This window comes from Crocuta crocuta, unplaced genomic scaffold, assembly GCF_008692635.1.
Source record: "Crocuta crocuta isolate KB4526 unplaced genomic scaffold, BGI_CrCroc_1.0 scaffold236, whole genome shotgun sequence".
In the NCBI taxonomy this organism is placed as follows: Eukaryota; Metazoa; Chordata; class Mammalia; order Carnivora; family Hyaenidae; genus Crocuta; species Crocuta crocuta.
Window position 1 is genome coordinate 1,282,882 of NW_027530998.1, and position 17,660 is coordinate 1,300,541.

The 17,660-nt window shown below is 41.5% G+C and overlaps 1 pseudogene; it reads right to left on the minus strand.

The window, feature by feature from the left end:
- Window positions 1-1,533: 1,533 nt before the first annotated feature.
- On the minus strand, window positions 1,534-9,960 carry LOC144236882 (vacuolar-sorting protein SNF8-like; annotated as a pseudogene).
- Window positions 9,961-17,660: the final 7,700 nt, after the last annotated feature.

Below are 17,660 nucleotides of genomic sequence, written 5' to 3' on the forward strand. Positions count from 1 at the left end.
TCATAATCTCCCGGTTTGTGAGTTCAAACCCTGCATTGGGCTCTGTGCTGATGGTGAGGAGACTGATTGGCATTCTGTCTCTCCTTCTCTCTTCCCCTCACCTGCTGTGCTCTCTCAAAATAAAGAAATAAACTTTAAAAAAACAAACAAAAAAACCCCCAAACTCATGGATACAGAGAACAGATTAGTATTTGTCAGAGGTGGGAGTTAGGGGATAGGTGAAAAGGGAGGAGGTGGTTACTAGTTATAAGATAAATAAGGCCTGGAGAGCTAATGTACTATATAGTGACAATAGTGAATAACACTGTATTGTATATCTGAAAGTTGCTAACAGAGTAGATATTAAAAGTTCTCATCACAAGAAAAAATGTAATTATGTGCAGTAATGGTGTTAACTAGACATATTGTGGTGATCATTTTGCAACATATACATACAACAATCATTATGTTGTACACCTGAAATTAATATAATGGTATATGTCCTTTTAGCTCTTAATTTTTTAAAAAAATGGGAGTAACATTTTATCTGATTGTCAAAAAGGCCCAAGGAGGGACTGATTAGATCTGTTTTGAAAGATATAAAGGATTAAACGCAGCAACAAAAGTTACCTAACAAGAAGCACCTAATGCAACATTTGAAATACAGTAATGGGTGGATGCTATTTATACCTTTTCCCAATTTCCCATTCTCCTTTCCTGTAACAACTACATGCAAAGTCTTTACTATTGTAGGGAAACAGACAAAGGACTGCATATTGTGTACAATAACCATGGGGAAATGTCACAGCTTAACAAATGATACCACGTTCTTGGTTCTGTGACAGTGAGGGAGAATTTAGCTTTCCTTGGTCTTTGGCCTTAAGACCTCACATTCTCTTCTCACAAACTGTCCTGAAGATCCAGTGGGTGTTGATTGCACCATCCTTTCAGGTGTCCCCTGTCTCGGTAATAATAGACCCTGTTTTCTTAACACTCACCATGAGCCATGTGTATATAGTATTTCATTTATCCTAACAACTCCATGAGGCAGGTAATGTTACCTCCATTGGCTAGTTAAGAAACTGAGGCTCAGAAAGGTTACGTGTCACAACTAGATTATTCTGGGGCCACAATACACTTGAGGTCTCCATGGCTCCCAAATTTGTGTGCTTGACTCTCTCCCCATGGTGCTTTGATCCAATAGTAGCAACAGTTGCAAAGCTCTTTGCTGTTGAGGCCTGTTTTCCAAGGGGAGAAGGGTCCAGAAACTTGCTTTGTCTCATGAACCTTCTGGCTTCATACCCCAAGCAACTTCATGATACATCACTGGCATCTATCAGTCATGAATATTCAAGTCAAAGTAAGGACCTTGGAAGTTTACAGGTCAATAATAGAAAGTCATCTAACATAGGGCGTAAGAGCTCTAGAATGTGCTTTCACAGGTGAAGGGGCAGAGTTGGAACAGTGAATCAACTATTCACGGATACACAGTCTCCCTGTTTTTGTGTTTCCTATACTTTCTGAGAGGGAGCTATACGAGAGGGAGGTATATGACTATTTGCTCTTCGTTTCCCCACAGAGCACAGCGTAGCAGTCCTGAAACCATTCAGCCAGGAGGAGTCGGCAGCTTCTAAAGGTCATGTCGCTGGCCAGTGCAGTCTGAGTTGAAGTGATTGCAATCATGCAGGGGGTCAGCAGGTCCCAACCTGAGCTGTGGGGGAATCCACAGTTTCTGGAGTGGGAGGAGAGTAGGCATCAAGAGAGGATGATCATGGAGGAGGAGCAGAGGTCTGGAGGAGAAGTAGCTGTCACCCTTGTACTTTAAAGCCAATGGCCAGGACGTCTTTAAAAAGGCAGTGGTGAATGAATAACACATAGTGATGGCCTGCGGTGTCCTCAGCACTGTGCTCCGTGCTTTACATGGGCCCTTGGGTACAGTGGAGTTGGAAAGACCTCATTTACCCTAACTGTTCTACCAACTAGCTTTGAGAAATTGGGAAAATCATGCAATCTTCTGAGTATTTTATCTGTAAAATTGGAGTAATAATGTCTATATTGTTTATTGAGCCCATACATGTTCATTGAAGACATACTATGTGCTAAGTATTATTTGAGAAGCCAAATACAGATGAATGAATGAAAAACGAATCAGTATCCTACAAGACAAGTTCTAGGGATATAATAACATGTGGCATAGTGACTACGATTAACAATACCCCTATTGTGTATTTGAAAAATTGCTAAGAGAGTCAATCTTAAGAGTTCTCATTATAGGGAAAAAATATGTAACTATGCATGATGATGGATGTTAACTAAATTTATTGTGGTAATCATTTTGAAATATACATATATATCAAGTCATTGTACTGTACAGCTTAAACTTAAACAATATTATATGTCAATTATATCTCAATAAAGCTGGAAGAAAATATTAAAAAATCAAGTAAATCAGCGTCTGCTCTTGTGGAATTCACAGCCTGTGAATACAGGCAAATGTGATAAATTACATAAAATGCTTAAGAATTGGCAGTTATTATTTCATTTAAATTCCCACGGCAATCCCGTGAAGAGTGTGCTGTTTTTCTATCGACATTATCTACTATTATTAAATGTTGAAAATACATGTAGGCAGATACAGACTAAGAAAAAAATTTTTGAGTACTAGATTCATCTTAATTGCACAAGTTAAATGGCCATAATTAGCTGATGCTACTATATAATTAAAGTCAGTTTGAGAATGTGGTATATTTGATATTCAAAAATAGACTGTCTTTCATTGATTCATGCCTTCTGTTGGTGAATATTTTCTGTTGTATTCTTAGCGTCTAGCCCAGTGCATGGCACCTATTAGGTGATGGATATATAATTGTTGAATAAAATTGAGCGCTTATTGCATTATGTATTTATCAAGGATTACTTACTCTAGAAATTGCATTGTATCTGACTTTTGTTTTTAGAAATTATATTAGAGTCTCTGGATGGAGGAAAAAAAAGTCTCTGGCCTAGTAAGCTCCAGAAAGCTGAATGGATATAAATGGAGGCAGTGAATAGTGGTGGAAGCCAGTTTAGATGAAGAGGATCCCCCACATCTCCAAAGTAACCCCTTTAACTCTACTTCTACTCTGAACCCATCTCTTCTTACTCCAGGATCTTGTTCATAATGATGGGTATTCTCCCAAGATTCTGCCCTTGGATTTCTGTTGTACTAGAAAATTCATGAATTTTAGAGTCTTAAAATCACAGTTCCAGAACCTACTAGCTGGGTAATTTTGTGAAGTTATTCAATCTTACTTTTGTCGTTCCTTCCTTCCTTCCTTCCTTCCTTCCTTCCTTCCCTCTCTTCCCCTCTTTCTTCCCTTCTTCTTTCTCTCTCTCATTCTCTCTCTCTCTCTCTACCTTTTCTTTCTTTTGCTAAGCAAATTCTGCCCCCAACGTGGGGCTGGAACTCATGACCCTGAGACCAAGGGCTGCATGCTCCACCAGCTGAGCCAGCCAGGCACCCTGAAGTTACTTAATCTTAACTTCTCACCTTCTTATGTAATACTGAGACAATGACCACCTTCCTGGTCAAGAGGATAAATAAAACAGTGTCTCTGAGAGTACCTAGGACACTGAATGAAAAGACAGGGAACTAGAAACAGGGATAGGTACGTGCTGCCGTAAAGCTAGGAGGACAGGAAGCACAGAATGTTTTTAGTGCCTTGCCTATATTCCTTTGACACTCAGCATTCCATACGTCGAGCCGTCGCCTACTGCAAGTGCCTGCGGCAGTCTGCATTCAGCCTTTGTCCAGCTATAGGAGTTTGCCTTGGGCCACATCTGGGGCAGAATGAACAGAAATACCTGTGCTTTAATATCCTGGGAAAGCCCTCAACTAATGATAGATGGGAGGTAGTGGAGAAATACCTGAGTGCCCTTTCCTCTCAGATGGGCCAGCTCTGGGATATGATTTATACTGCCTCTCAGAAACCTCCAGTGAGTCTGAGTCCCAATTGCATGCGGTAATAACTGGTTCATAACACACTCTCTATTGCCTGCCTTCCCTTTTCTGTTTCGTATCTGCACTCATTTTCCAGTGCCTCCTGGGGCCTATGGATTCTTGTCTCAGGGTCTGTTTCTGGGGAACGAATCCGAAAATAATAATTTTAAGTTGAAGGTATATCTGTGCATGTAACTTTGTGTGGTTACTGAGTGGAGAAGTTGAGGGAAGAAAATGGAGGTGGAAGCCAGTAGAAATCATCCAGAATGGTTAAGTTCTGTGTTCTGGTGTGCTAGGAAGTTGCCAAGAGAGTTAAAGGGGAAGTACAAGTCATGGTGCAGCTAATGTTAGATAGTACTGAGTGGGAAACAAGCCATTTCTTTGGAATTATTTTCCTCCATAAACACAGTATAACTTGGAAACACAACTGAAGAAAATGAAAGACAGAGAACTAGGAATAAGAGCAATAAGAAGAGTAAGAGAAGCCCAGTGAATGATCATCTACCAAGTTACTGCTATCACCTACCACTGCTTGACATCTATTTCCCTGGGGTCTTTGAAAATCAAGTCTCTATATAATATGGGGGCACGAGAAGAGTCCGTTGTTCAGGCAGGCAAGACAGGAAGCAGTGAAGGCAAATAGAGTCAGTGGATGAAGCAAGGGAGATGCCAGGCAAGCTGGAGATAGACCGACCGGGGTAGGGAGGAGATGACAGACCATGCCTACAAATGGAATAATAATCTCAGACACGCACCTGCGCAAGCCCTGTGTGTAGTTCTGCTGGACAATGGCGATGAAGGTAGGGGGATATGATGGAGGATTTTAGTCCAGGAAACACGCGTGGGCTCAAGGAATCCGAAAGGTTAACATGGATTTTGAAGTCACTAATGGTGACGGCCAGGAAGAAGTCAGAGGTGAAGGGACATGAGTCAGCCGAGTCTGAGGAAGTGAGAACAGATCCGCAAGTCACAGTGCTGAGAACAGTACAGGCTTCATGTGAACAGCAGATGAGTGCGGGGAAGGATAGTGGGAGGGTGAGAAATCACACTGGAGAGAGGAAAGAAAGCCGGCGCTCCACCTCACCCTCTGACTTCAGATAGTAGGAGAAGGTAAAGCCTTCCTCATAGGAAGAATTGAGAGACAGTGACGTCACAGAAAAGCGAACTTCAGGCAAGGAGAAGGAGGAAACATAAAACATGGATTTATGTTAACGGGTATTATAATAGTTCAGTATATGTATCACTTTGGCTGGGTCACAATACTCGGGTATTTGGTCAAACATGATCCTCCATGTTTCTGTGAAAGCATTCCTTAGATGAGGTTAACATTGAAATTGGCAAACTTTCAGTAAAGCAGGTCACCTTCCAGAGTGTGGGTGACCCCCACCCCCTCAGCTGAAGGCCTTAACAGAAGAAGACCACCCCCCCCCCGAAGAAGGGAGAATTCGGCCAGCAGGCTAGAACCACAGCATCAACTCTCTCCCGGGTCTCCAGCTTGCCAGACCACCCACAGGGTTTGGACTTGCTGCTTCCACAATGATGTGAGCTCATTCCTTAAATCAATCAGTCAATCTCTATTGATAGGTCAATAGATAGATAGACTATCTATATACACTCTATCTATAAATCTGGTCCTAAGTACACACACACACACACACACACACACACACACATACACACATCCCACTGGTTCTGTGTTTCTGGAGAATGCTGACTCATACAGAGACTTGGAGACTTTCCCCACAAAGGCGTGCAGATCCCTAAGGTTATAGTGAAAGGCACAATAGTTAAAGAACCAGGGAGAACACAGGGGTGAGAAGGACAAGACTGAGTGAGTTGGGAATGTGAGGGCAAGGAATGGACCTGAAGGATTCGAGAGAATAATGGCGCAAACCCAGGTTCTACCAATTAGGCTTAACTACAGAAAACAAAAATGATCCTGGTTATGTTAATGAAGTTTGGAAATAACAGAGAGAATCGGGTGCTGACAAAACCTTAGGAATAGAAGATTTCCTAGAAGTGGTGCCGGGAACAACACAGCCCTCAGGCCTTTCAGGGAGCTGCCCCCTTTCTGCAATCAGGAAGCTCAGTGCTCAGGGGCTGCCTCTAGGAATGGGGGCCACGTGCTGAACGCCATCAGGGCGGATTTATCTATGAGGTCCAGTAGGCAGTGTCTAGGGCCTGTAACACTTCTAAGAGCTCATAAAAATATTTAAATTTCTTTTAAAATCAGAAAAAAACTTTTAGGCTAAATTAAATGTTTTAATATATAATAATAATATATTCACATTTATCCCAAGACAGTCCTGGAATACAATTTTTGTTATTTGTTTAATGGAGGAAGGATCACTTTGAGGCAAGACTGTCTAGGGCCAATGAAAGTCCAATGTAGCTGTGAGGGCCATTGCTGCTGCCGCCTTTGTGACTGTCTTCGGACACTAATGAGACTGGTGACCAGACACGGGAATGTGCTGCAGAGAAAGCACATTGGACTGTAGAGACGGGGAAAGAAGCAGAAAACCTCACTTTGACCTTCCCTAACTGGTGTGCGTGCATCTATTCAGCGGAAAGGATTTCATATCCCAAATTCTAAATCCATAAGCGTCTGGGGCAGGTAGTTTTTAGATTTCCAGTCTCTGTGATACCAGAAGACACACATGAAGGAGGCTGGAATGGATGCCGCGTGCCCATCCCCCACACCACACGTGTGAGCAGAAGTAGAACAGGCTTCCCGCTAAAGGAAAGGAAGGACAGGAGTCCCTGATATAAAGTAAGTTAAACTTCACCGAAAACAAAAGAAATTTTGCTTTCCTCCCCAAGGAACAACTTCTGTTTCTGGCCAGTAGTGATGGCAAGTCTCAAGTTCTGATTCTACCCACATCCAAGCAGATGACACAATTAGACTGAACCAGTACGTTTCCTCCTACCCAATGTTAGGAGCAAAGGAGCCACAAATACTGGGATGGGGACAATTCATATTCAAGTAAATACAATATTCTAGCCTGTTTTGGTACTTTTCCTTCCCCTGGATCTCATTTTCTACCACTTCACTTTGCTCATTGTGCCCCAGCAACACAGGATTCCTTCCTGCTCCTAAAATATGTCAAACCTCCTACCTCAGGACCTTTGCACTTGCTATTCCTAGGCAGGAAATAGCCTGACTTTCTCATCTCTTTAGGTCTCTCTTCAAATGGCCACATTATATAAAAAGGGCAATCTTAAGTACTCCCTCTCTGCTCTACTTTTCTTTTTTCTTTTTTTTCCTTAAATAGTTTATTGTCAAGTTGGTTTAGTCTGCTCTACTTTTCAACAGAGCACTTACCACCTTCGAAAAATAAGCTCTACGATGACTGGGGCTATGGTTTCTTCATTGCTGTACCTTTAGCACATTTTATAGGGCCCCATGCTTATTAAGTACTCGAAAGTATTTGTGAGTGAGTGGGTGAGTGAGTGAATGAAGAATATTAACATTAAGGCTCTCCTCTTCTTCCAGTTCAATTCATTTTAGCTACATGATCAACTTCAAAATTCTTTGAGATAAGTATTGCGTATTTAGATCAGAACTGAAACTGAAAAGAATTACAATCAACAAGTGCTCTGTTTTAGTAACCCAAATTCATAGCTAGATGCTTTCTTGACAGTTATGCAAACTTTATTTTACAAATGAGTAGAGACCCAAAGACCGCTCTCGGCAGGGCCAAAGTTTAACTCCCCACTTCGGAGACTGGAGTATTGTCTGCTATATACCATAGTGACTTCTACCCTCCTATTTTCATGTACATCCTAGGAATCATTGTGGAAAAAAATAACTAACGTGGGCAATCTTCCCTTTTTGATGAGCTTAGAAAATGACATGGCTCCACATCTTTGGTCATATATGGTTTAAGTATTAGTCTTGTGAATTACACACATATGAAAGAGATTGGCTTATAACTGCCCATTAGTCCCTATTCCTCTTTAAGAGATATGGTTCTTCTCAGCCCAATCTCACATTTTGTTATTTGAAGTCCTATAAATATCAGTTACAAAAAAGTTTTACCAAATCATTACCATTCATTATGTTCCTATCCTCTATTGGCAGTATAGCATCCAATTAGGCAATGTTCACTTCCTTGAAGGTTGAAACATTCATCATTTTGGCAAATAAAAAGTAGTTTTCAGGGCACCTGGGTGGCTCGATGGGTTAAGCGTCTGATTCTTGATTTCGGTTCATCTCATGATCTCACAGTTCATGAGACTGAGACTGGCATTGGTCAGTGCGAAGCCTACTTGGGATTCTCTGTTTCCCTCTCTCTCTGCCCTCCCCCTACCCACCATCTCTCTCTCTCTCTCTCAAAAATAAACAAAAATTTAAAAAATACAAGTAGTTTCTTGAGTCACTAACCAGAGCACGGCTAGATTCATCTTATCCTGGGAGATACCAAAGTCTTTGAATTTTTAAAAGAAAATCTAAAAACATCTTGTGCTGAAACTATTATTTCCAACTAAACGGTTCTGTATTCTACATTCTTCTGACTTTAAAAGAATTCCTATAGTATTTCTCCGTGTTCTTATATCTGTGAGGCTGGCAATCAGAAAAGTGAGTCATTAGTTAAGCTTCACTTTGGGACAGGTATATTATTTGCAAATAGATGCTACCTGGAGATTCTATTCTAAGGTTGGAAAGACTTGTAGCAAGTTTTTCTTGGAACATATTTGCAATGACATTTGACAGAAAGGAGGAAGGTGTAGACCTAGATAGCTAGAGGAGACATCAGCTGTGCTAAGGCCATCTAGAGCATCAAACTTCATTGGGAGAAATTCTGGAAGGCTTACCAGATGGCAATGTAAGAAACTAGGAATAGGAATTCAGTCTGTGCAAGGGGTGAGAGGAGGCATCCTCTCATCATTAACCTGAAGAAGAATGGCACCGAATGAAGCTCTTCAGACAAGGGACGTGCAACTAAATCCTCGTAAAGTGACTTCTTGGTTTGTTTGTTTGTTTGTTTGTGTGGGTTTGGTTGGGGGGGCAGGTGTTGTAGCCAGATCTCTTGTTATGTGCAATGCAATTCTGTAGGAAATATCTGGAACTCCACTTTTTTTCCCTCTCCCTGTCAAGAAAGAGTATGGGAATATGGTTGAATGAAAATTTATTATTGTAGGATATTTTACTTATTTATTTCCTTTAAAAAACAAAGTTGCTCAGGTTTTATTCACCAGCAGGTCCTCCCTGCCTCCCTGCCTAGTGCTGCACCCCCTTCTGCACTCCTAGACTCAGGGGAGGGCCTCTCCTGGGAGCAGAGGTAAGTGAAGAGAGCAGGCAGCCAGTAGTGAGCCTCCCCGGGGGCCTGCAAGTCCAACCAGGCCAGCCATTCCTTCAGCAGGTGCTCTAGTGTGACTCACTTGGCCTCCCACTTAAGAGCGACTTTGGGATCCCTGCCCGTCACGTAGCCATGTTTCTCCACCAGCTGCAGCACCACAGTGTGACCGGTACTGAGCTCAGCTGGAACAGACTGACTGAGGTAGGCACCACCCGCAGGGATGATGCCGGAAGCCAGAGGCAGGTGCCTTTAGTTTCGTCATGACCCCGATCCGGTTGTCTTGGCTGATATCCTGTGTGAATCTGCCCCTTCCTTTTAACAACTGTTGATGTAGTTTCTCCAGCGTTATCAGCCCTCCATTCCTGTACTTCAGGGTCAGGCACACTTCAATAATCAGGACTCCCAGCTCATGATAGAAATCTCCCACATCTTGGACCAAAATCCTTTTCCAGAGGGCAGAGGATCACCCCAGTGGTGACACACGCATCCTGGAAATGCACCCAGAACTCGGGATTCTTCTGATTCTCCTGCTTGTGCTGCTGGAAAATTCCTCCAAGGTTTTCCTCCATGTTCTTGAACATGTCCAACTGCTTTGACCAGGGCCAGCTAGTCCTCAGCCAAGGCAGTTTCTCGCATCTTATACTTGGCCTTGGCAAGCTTCTTCTTGGCAATGGCACCAGCTCCCACCCTGTGGCAACGCATTCCCACCCTGGGTTTGTGAACTTCTCTCCCTGCCAGGACCTGGGTCTCCCCATTATTATAGGGTATTTTAGTTAAGATCTTTCTAAATGGTAAAGACAGAGCATCCTACTCAAACTGACTTACTCAGGAGAAGGAATTTATTGGATTATGTAACTAAAAATCCAGTGATAGTGTGGGCTTTAGACACAGATTCAGGGTTCAAAAGGTATCATTAGGATATGGTTTTTCTTCATCTCTCAGCTCTGCCTTCCACTGATTGGCTTCAGCCTCAGGTCCCATATGGAAGCAAATGAGTGGAGAAATTCCACCTTTATATTGTCCTGGGTTCAAGCCCATTGAGAAAGTGTGTCTGCCCTTATCCCGAAGCTTTAGCGAAGATTTCATTGAATCTTAGAAGCTAGTATGTGCATGTGTCCACCCCATTACCCAAATCTACAGCCTAGAGAATATTAGGCTCTCAATGGCCAGAGTACCTCTGGGTTGGGAATGGGAAAATCACCAGAACCATTGGGACTGGGAATGGGGATGAAGTCCCCAACTAAAACTCAGGGACTGTTGTAAAAAATACTAAAAGTCCAAATAATCAGAAATGCCCACAAAATAGGGAAAATCTCAAGTTTATTCATATTCAGATTTACTACATTCCATACTGTGTGACTTTTGACACATTTCACAACTGTAGGGGACAGCAATGTGTATTGCCAGAAAAGTGAGAGAATGAGCAACATTGAGTTGGTAGAAGGCATACAGAACTAGGCTTCAGGATTGCTGAGTAATAATCTTGTTTTGATCACTAAGTTTTCCACATGATCATGAGTAATTCATCTTACCTGTCTGGTTCTCAGGCTTTTTTTTTTTTTCTCATCTGATAGATGAAAGAAACATCTGCCTCCATTACTTATCTCAATGGGTTATTCTGTGGCTAAAATCTGATTAAAATACTGCAGGATGAGGCACATGGTTGTATTAGTTTATCAAGAGACATATTTCCACATAATTATTACATATTTTGTTTTAGTAAAAGATATTGAGGCTAATTTACCCAATGAGTTTTACTTCAAAGGGTTATGCAGTTCTTGGAATTCCTGACTACAAAATTGAGGCAAGTTTCTTTTATTGGTTTCAACAACTGAGTCCATAGTTTAACCACGTAGTCATTTACTGACCTCTTACTAAAAAGAAACATTTGAAGAGTTTGCATAAGATTTGAGATGCAGGCAATCCATGAACCGACTTTATTTTTGTTTTTATTCATTCCTTCCACAGATATTTTTGAGTATCTACTAGGTGATGAACAGTATAGATGTGGGTCTTCATACAGCTTAGAGTTAACGTCACATTAAGTATTAAACTAAGAGTCACACAAATGAAAACAGAATCACAAACTGACAGGAGCTATAAAACATTTTCTGATGGAGAGGAATGAAGGAAGGAGGCCTCTCCGCTGAAGTGACATTTAATCTGAAATCCAAATGATGAGTAGATTAGTCATAGAAAGATTAGTCATTAGAAAGTTGTGGCGATTGTGGAGGTCGTGAATAAGAACAAGGAGTGTTAAGAGGAAGATGCTGGCATAAAAGTCCCCTATTGAGTGTCTGATGTTTTTGTTCACCCAGCATCCCTATCCGCCTTCTTTTGATAATCCAAACTTTCTCTCCTGTGGAGAACTCATTTCCTGTAGTAAGACAGATCTCTGACTGAGACTGATCACAGCACTCTCCTCGGGCAATGGTGATTGGTTCATTTCGCTAGCTAGCCAAGATGTTCCATGGAACTGTTTTTACAGAATATCAAAAACACAGAGCCGGTTAGCTGTGGTTATTAAGCTAAGAATGTGTAGTAGTGTGAGAACCCACTGTACAGTGAGAGGAAGCCTAGTCCTCACAAGACTACCCTCACTGCTGACACCAAATACAAATTTCGTAGTTCCCAAAACTACTCTCACTTTTGATAATTCACTAGAAGGACTCAGGAAACTCGCTCAAAGCTGCTGACTTATGATTACAGTTTCTTACAGGGAAAGAATGCAGACTAAGATCAGCCAAAGGAAAAGACACACTGGCCAGGAGGATATCACACTGGGAGTTTCCAGTTGTCCTCTCCCTGTGGAGTTAGGCGTCTATGTGTAACAATGCACACGTAGTGTCCAGAGTTCTTACTGGGGCTTCATCACCTACGTATCACCTAGGTTCAATCACCTAATTGAACTCAGGGCTGATCACAGGTTCTAGAAGCCAACTAATGGCACTTGACTCAAAGTCTCCACCTTACACCACATTGCTGATTTTGGTCAAATACCCCATCCTAACTAATATTGTTATTGTCTGGCTGACCTATGGCTCCCAGGCAAACAGAGACTCTTCTTATCAAGCATGACATTCCAAGGGCCTAGAAATTACTTCCCAGAAGCTAAGTGAAAAGTCTGGACCTCTCTTTGGGTAAGATTAATTTTTCACTACACAAATCTCTGACAGTGGTTATCTTGCCTCCATGATGACAGTCCATGTTAAGGAATCAAATCAAAGATAAGCAGAGCTAAAACATGAAGCAACGGAGCATTAAGGTCATAATTTGAGATCCTGGAATAAGCCATGCCTGTAGTCACCTGCTTATTAGGCTTCTCACTTATATGAGCTACTGTATTTCCTTTTTGCTTAAGTTTGAGTTGATTTTTGTGCTTGCAGTTAGAGAGGATCTGAGGTAGGAAAGAACTTGTTGATTTCAAAGATTTGCAAGAAAAGCTGAGACACAATGAACAAAGGGAAGTGAGTGCTAAATAAGGCAAAAGACATTGCAAGGGCGAAATCATGTCAGGATTTGTATGCCGCATTAAGGATTAGGGAATTTATCCTAAGCACAGTGGAAATTTTCTGAAGAATTTTAACAGGAAAGTGACATTATCTGATTTCTGTTTCTAATCAGATACATGGATAATGGAAGGGGATGTGGGAAAGATGTGGGGAGATGAAGAAGAATGTCTACATTTGAGGAAAATAAAGAGGTAAAATTGGCAGGATTGGTTGATTGGTTATGAGTGGCAAGAAAGAAGGCTATATCCAAAGGTACCCTCAGGTTACTGGCATGAGCCACTGAGTAGATCAAAGCACCACTTATTAAGAAAACAAGGGGCAGGAGTTGTAGATCAGTTTTGGAGATAATAAATTTTAAAAGCCTGCGAGTCATTCTCATGAGAGCTTGGTTTCAAGGAAGCGAAAGAAGGTAGTATGTAGTGAAGGCAGGAGGGATCACTGAGAGGGACAATAAGAGCCAAAAAGTGTCTGCTGGATTTAGAAACACGGTAGAGGTGCCTGGGTGTTTCAGTCAGTTAGGTGTCTGACTTCGGCTTAGGTCATGATCTCACGGTCCGTGAGTTTGAGCTCCACATCAGGCTCTGTGCTAACAAATCAAAGCGTGGAGCCTGCTTCAGATTCTGTGTCTCCCTCTCTCTTTCCCTTCCTCGCTCACACTCTCTCTCTCACTCTCTCAAAAATAAATAAACATTCGGGGCGCCTGGGTGGCTTAGTCGGCTAAGCGTCCGACTTTCGCTTAGGTCATGATCTCGCGGTTCGTGGGTTCGAGCCCCGCATCGGGCCCTGTGCTGACTGCCAGCTCGGAGCCTGGAGCCTGGAGCCTGTTTCAGTCTGTGACTCCCTCTCTCTCTGACCCTCCCCTGCTCACGCTGTCTCTCTCTCTCTCCTAGAAATAAATAAAACATTAAAAAATAAATAAATAAATAAACATTAAAAAAGATATTTAAACAGAAGAAACATGGCAGTTATTAGGGACTTCGGCAAGAGCAGTTTTAATGGAGAGTGGCAAGCCATATACACTGGGGTAAAAAGTTAATTGGAAGGAAGCAATGAAAACTTTGTATAGACAACTTTCCTAATACAATTGTCTGTCTGTGAAAGGAAGTAAAGAGAAAACTGAACAGGAACATTGGGTCAAAGGAAGTTTTTTTCGTGGGGTTTGGTTTTAGGATGGGTGATGCTTGGTTATGTCTGAATGCAGATAGATTCCAGTAGAGACAAATGTAGAAGATGTAGAGGAAAGAAAAGTAAAGTGTTAGTTAGGATAATGATTAATAGTAACCACTATGACAAAAGGATCCAGCAATATATAACAGGTCAGACACAATAGGAATTTATTTCTCACTCGTACAAAGTTCTTAAGAGAGAAGCTCTTAATGACAGATGGGACTCTTTAACTGATGATTCAGAGACTCAGGCTCCAGCCATCTTGTGGACCCCTCATCGTGCCTATATCGGTTCCATGTTTGCTGTGCCCCTTTTATCAAGTGAGCAGAAGGGAGAAGCACTCCTGCTTTTTAAACTACTTGGTCACAAAGTGATCCACATTATTTCTGATCACATTATATTGATGGGAACTAATCATGTGTCTTCATCTAAAGGCAAGGGAGGTTGGGGAACATGGTCTCTGGTTGGGCAGCCACTTTCTAGCAACAACTATATACTGAAAATAGAAACTAAATTTTTGAATTTGGAAGGGTGGTCATTTCAGCTGCAGGTAATAACCAATTGAATACATTCTCTGAGAAGGCAGGATGGAATGGGATCCAGAACACATGTGGATGAATTTGCCTTTGAAAGGAGGAAGGACAAATCCTTCATTGTAAGGGAAGGAAGAAGAAAATGGGGGCTTGTATTTTTATCACCAAGTACTTACAGTGTGTGCCAATTAGAGGAACAGAATAAGGGTAATAGATGTTGAAGCCTGGTTGTGACCAAATTTGGAGCCCTCAGCCTGTCATCCAGAATTTGGCTAAAGAATAAGGCTGGCCACCTACTCTAGCAAGAATTTTTAGAATCAATAGGAAGATATATGGATCAGCCATGCCTAAAGAAAGTTAAGATTAATTCTTTTGGGGGCTACTCCACACTATTTTTGGCCTCTGTCATGATAACCTAAAAGAAAAACTCACAGAGAATGAAGTTTTGTCTTAAAAGGAAAACATGTTAAAACAGAGCCAAACGCTTTGCCCTCCCTTGAATATAATAGCATAAAAAACAAACTGAAACCTTGCTAAAAGTAACCCAGGGGGAGGAGGCTAAAAGATTAATAGTAACTTGCTCTCAACCTTGTGGAAGCCAAGGGAAAGCTGATCAGGAGCTGGGGCAGGTTAGCCAGCTTTGATACTACAGCTAGAGGTGAGGTCCACAGCACAAGTTCAAAAAGCCCTGCTGTACTAAGCTTCAAGATCTTGGCTTCCAGACAAGAAAGAGAACTTGTGACTGAAAGGGACACTCCAAAAAGAATTTCAATGAGGCACAACTTGAGGAAAAACAATAAGTTGCCCAGATTGCTTGGATCATGGACAGAGGGCTTGGCGTGTGGAATGAATGTCATCAGCTGAGAACACAGCCTTGACTGGTAGCTATGGAGCCTGCTGCCCACGTGGTCCCCTCAGGCTGGCTTCCCGATGAATACTCTTTGGTGAGTGCCAATCCACTCCCTTCTGTTGGCTGTTTTGTCCTTCCTCCAAATGATTCCCACAGAATCTTTCCCACCCTAGGCACTGTAATATTCTTTACTAAGGTGTCATCATAGTTTGGCAAAAAAATTTCCGTTGAGATGCATGGCAACATTGATGGTGTGACTATAAAATGGTTCAACCATTTGGAGAATTACTTGGCAGTTTCCTACAATGATAAACCTACATCTATCTTGTCACCCAAGAGTTCCATTTCTCAGCATTTACCAAAAGGCAATGAAAACATAGGCTAACACAGACTTTCATAAAGTGTTCATAGCAGACTTATTCATAAAAGCCAATATATATATGTATATATATATATACATATATATAAAACCTAAATGCCCACCAACATGGGAATGGATGAGCAGATTGTGGTACGTCCATACAATGGAATACTACTTGATAATAAAAAGAAATGGATTACTGATAAATGCAATAACACAAATGAATCTCAAAACCTTAGACTAAGTGAAAAAAGCCACATACACACACACACACACACAATCATACAGGATGTTTCTGGGATGACAGAAGTGTTCTATTATTTTAGTAGTGGTTGCATGGGTGTATAAAATTGTCAAAACCCATCTAAGTGAACATCTAAGATCAGTGCTGTTTAATTATAAATTATACCTCAATAAAAACAATAATCTTCCTTGTGAAATGCTATTAACATGCCCTTTGCATACTCTCAGATGTCAGGTGCTTGAAAATGGGCTTCCCTTCCCACATCATACCTTAGAATGGCTTATGAGGGAATTCCCAGAAGAATTCAAAGGCAAACATCAACACAAGTAAATGGTAAAATGCAGCTAAACCAAGGGAGAAACTGGGCAAGTGCTAGGGCCCAGCCAAGTGGCGCTGAGGTTAAACTCCGTTAGCTCTTTTGGCCAACAGACACCTCTTCTAGTGTGTCCTGGAAAGAGGTCAGTGCTAATTCAGCTGTATTGGCTCCTGGAATTTCCAACAGAGAGAATTTGCAGGAGTTGACCCCTGTAGTCTTTTGTGTAGTCATCCATAACTACAGACTCGGTGTCTGGTGAGAATCTGGTTCCTGTATCATAGGAGAGACCCATTCCTGAATTCCTATCATATTCTTAGCCATACCATACAAATCAGCATTTATTTCATGTTAATATATTACTTATTAGGCAGCCAATATAATAAAATGGTTAAAAGCATGATCTTTGTAGTAAGAAACTTGAGTTCAAGTTCTATCTGTTACTCATTATCTGTCTAAATTTGGACAATGCACTCAAACTTCTTAAGGTCCAATAACCTTTTGTGCTAGGCAATGGGTTTTCCAAGGGGGAAGATTCAGGAGGGATGTACTATACTTGTCAAATTTACCAGTTTCCCCTCTTGGCAGGAATGAGCGGTTGGCAAGAGAGAGCAGGGCTGTTGTGCTAATAGGAAAGAAACATCAGGAGTAGAAACAAGGCATTCCCCCCACCCCAGCAGTCTGTATGCCATTTCATTATTTTCAAAGCTCATTCACCTATATTACCTACTATGAAGCAGGTACTATTATCCACACTTTGTAAGTATGGAAAATGAGAATCAGAATTGATGTCTATACCAACATAAAGCTAACAATGAGCATTCTATACATTCTATAAGTAAACAAGTGGCTTTAATAATTTTTATTAGTGTCAAATAGGGGCAAATATTCTCAATTTTTTTAAAGAATTAAATACATAAAAATGCAATAAGTAGGGATACCTGGTGACTCAGTCAGCTGAGCATCCGACTTCAGCTCAGGTCATGATCTCACAGTTTGTAAGTTCACGCCCTTCATTGGGCTCTGTGCTGTCAGCAAGGAGCCTGCCTCTGATCCTCTCTGTCCCCCATTCTCTCTGCTCCTCTCCCACTCAAGCTCTCTCTCTCAAAAATGAAAAAGATAAAAATTTTAAAAATGTAATAAGTATACACTTTGATGCATTTTTACAAGTTGAACATACACAAGTAGTCATCACCCAAATTAAGAAACTGAACACTCCCACCACGTCTGAAGACAAGGCCCTCCTCAGACTTGTGCCCCCTTTAGTCAACAGAATAATGTCTCAAAAATAACCCTAGTTTAACCTGCTATGCACTGAATGTTTGTGTCCTTCTCCAAATTTGTATGTTGCAAATCTACTCCCCCAAGTGATGATATTTGGATGTAAGGTCTTTGGAGTTAACTGGAATTAATACCCCTATG